The following is a 2,819-nucleotide window of genomic DNA, read 5'->3' on the forward strand; positions in this document are numbered from 1 at the left end:
AACACGGGGGCGTGCCCAGGAAGCAGCAGAAAAGACAAACCAGTAGAAGCTTCCATTGCCCACCACGGGGCCGTGTCCAGCGAGCACGGGGGCGTGGTGAAAGTACAGCAGGCGCATTAATTGTAATTCGCAATTACAATTAATGAGGAGAGAGAGTGTCAGGCGGGCACGGGGCCGTGTCCAGCGGACACGGGGCCGTGTCCAGCCTTCTGTTCAGCCTATAAATAGAGGAGCTTGGCTTCATTCTCTCTCATCCCTTGGCACACCACCTCTCTCACACCTCATCCACCACCCACCACCACCATAACACCATCATCCACCACCATCATCCATTGTCCATCGTAGAGTGTGTGAGTCGTCTCGGGATCCAAGATTGATCGTAAGAGTTCTTGACAATCAAGGCCATGTTTGCCTAAGTCTCTTACATCACTTGGTGAAGACAAGTGTTTAGTATAATACTTTTTATTTTTAATCTTTTGCACTTTTTATTTGGTTTTGTATTAATGACTTTAATAACTAGTTACTTATGTTGAAGGTGATCTTTCCTTATCGTTTGTCCGTGGTGTCTTGGCATTATTTTACTGTCTATATAAAATAAAAGATTTTCACCATTCATATCTCCACGGTCTATATGGAGATATGTTGGCTACCTGGTCGGGGGTTAAGGGAACGGTTTGGTAAGGGTCTTGCCCTTGTTCAGCGTTTAGAGGTCCTGCTTGGGACCTGGTCAAATTTAGTAGGATCTCCTTCAATGCCCATAGGTATTGGATGGCGGGGATCCAAACTCTTTGACCCCCTCATAAGTTAACTACTATTAATACTATAACCCGGCTATTTAGGACTGTATCCCTGCTGACTCAGACTACTTAGCCGAGGGTAACGTCACCGCCAAAAGCGGGGCCTACCACAATTTGCATTAATAACTTAATTCATTATCTTTCAATAATCCGACCCTTTAGGATTGTATCCTTGCTGACTCAAACTACTGGGTTGAGGGTAACGTCGCCTTCAAAAGAGGGGCCTACTACAATAACTAAGATAATCTCTTAAACAAGTGCAAAAGTGCGAAAATAATCAAAGGTTATACTAACACACGTGTCGGATCCAAGTGATTCATCTTGTCTATCTGTTTTTATTTTATTTTTATTTTCAGCATTTAGTTAGTTTTTATTTTCTTAGTTTAAAACATTTTTCTAACCTTTTTGATTTGATTAGACGTTGAGGATAAACCGGTATTAAAAGCTCTTGTGTCCTTGGACGACCTCGGTATCTTACCAACACTATACTACGTCCACGATGGGTGCACTTGCCCATATGTGTGTTTAGTGTTAGTGAATATCGTGTTTTATAAATTTAAAACTTGGCTAAAAGTGTAAAAAGGGCTTAAATATATATCAAAAATATATACACACTGACACGCATCAAGTTTTTGGCGCCGTTGCCGGGGACACAAGGATTTTAAGAAAGTTAGGAATCAACGGCCTAATCATATTTTTATTTTTCTTTAATTTTTTAGGATTTTTCTTAGATTTTCAGCTTCTGCAGATCTCAGCACGGGGCCGTGCCTGGTCGGACACGGGCTGTGCTCAGCAACGTTACTGGCAGTTTTTGTTTTTCAAGTTACAGAAGGCTGACCACGGGGTCGTGCCGGTGCAGCACGGGGCCATGTCCAACTTCCAGTAACTGGGATCTGAAAAACAATCACTGTAATTCCGACCACGGGGCCGTGTTCGCTCAACACGGGGCCGTGGTGAACCTTCTGACCAACATTCTTTTCTGTTTTTATTGCAGGACTTGGAACCCGACGCCATCCTCACATAGTGTATGAGCTCCAGTTCCAATAAAGACATAAAGGAACCGCTAGAAGAACCCGAACGCTTTCTCAGAAAAAGGTTAAAAGCCAAAAACCAAGAGAAGGTTTCGGGTGATCCACCCCCAATGGCGGACCAACGTACCCTTATGGATTATCTACGGCCCACCGTAGGTAATCTAGGTGCCGCTATCAACGTTCTGAATGTCGAAGCCAATAACTTCGAACTTCGACCGCATTTGATACAAATGCTCCAAAACTCCGCAACCTTCCACGGGCTTGCGGACGAGGATCCTCATCTACATATAACTAATTTCTTAGAAATATGTGATACCTTTCGGATCAATGGAGCATCAAACGACGCCATCCGCCTCCGTATGTTTCCATTCTCACTAAAAGACCGAGCGAAAGCTTGGCTCAACACCCTCCCAGCTGGATCGGTAAACACCTGGGATGAACTAGCCCAAAAGTTTCTATATAAGTATTTCCCTCCTTCTAAAACTGCTAAATTAATGGCTGAAATTAATACATACTCACAAGAGGACGGGGAATCCTTATATGAAACATGGGAAAGGTTCAAGGAGCTATTACGCAAGTGTCCCCATCACGGCCTCGCAATATGGCAACAAGTATCCACTTTCTACAATGGATTGTTGCCACACACTAGGCAGACACTTGATTCTAGCTCCGGGGGACTTTTAGGTAATCGACGCCCACACGAAATATATAATCAGATTGAGGAAATTGCTCAAACCAATTTTCAATGGCACACTCCCCGGGAAAATAAGTCTATCGCCCCGGGCGCCCATAAGGTCGACGAAAGCACCTCTTTACAAGCCCAAATCGAGGCCCTTTCTTCAAAAATAAAAAAATTAGAAATGACAAAAACAGTCTCGGTTATGGCTTGTGAAGGGTGTGGTGGGTCACATGAAAATTGGAGTTGCATGAAAGAAACAGACGATCAGCAAGAAATGGTAAACTACATTGATAATAGACCTAGGCCGTCGGG

At 43.8% G+C, this 2,819-nt stretch overlaps 1 non-coding gene across 1 annotated transcript; it reads right to left on the minus strand.

Annotated features, from left to right (window-relative positions):
- Positions 1 to 2,316: 2,316 nt before the first annotated feature.
- On the minus strand, positions 2,317 to 2,423 carry LOC118486086. The gene has a single exon (XR_004877942.1). It is a non-coding gene; the product is annotated as a small nucleolar RNA R71 (small nucleolar RNA).
- Positions 2,424 to 2,819: the final 396 nt, after the last annotated feature.

This window comes from Helianthus annuus, chromosome 13 (assembly GCF_002127325.2).
Source record: "Helianthus annuus cultivar XRQ/B chromosome 13, HanXRQr2.0-SUNRISE, whole genome shotgun sequence".
NCBI classification, from domain to species: domain Eukaryota; kingdom Viridiplantae; phylum Streptophyta; class Magnoliopsida; order Asterales; family Asteraceae; genus Helianthus; species Helianthus annuus.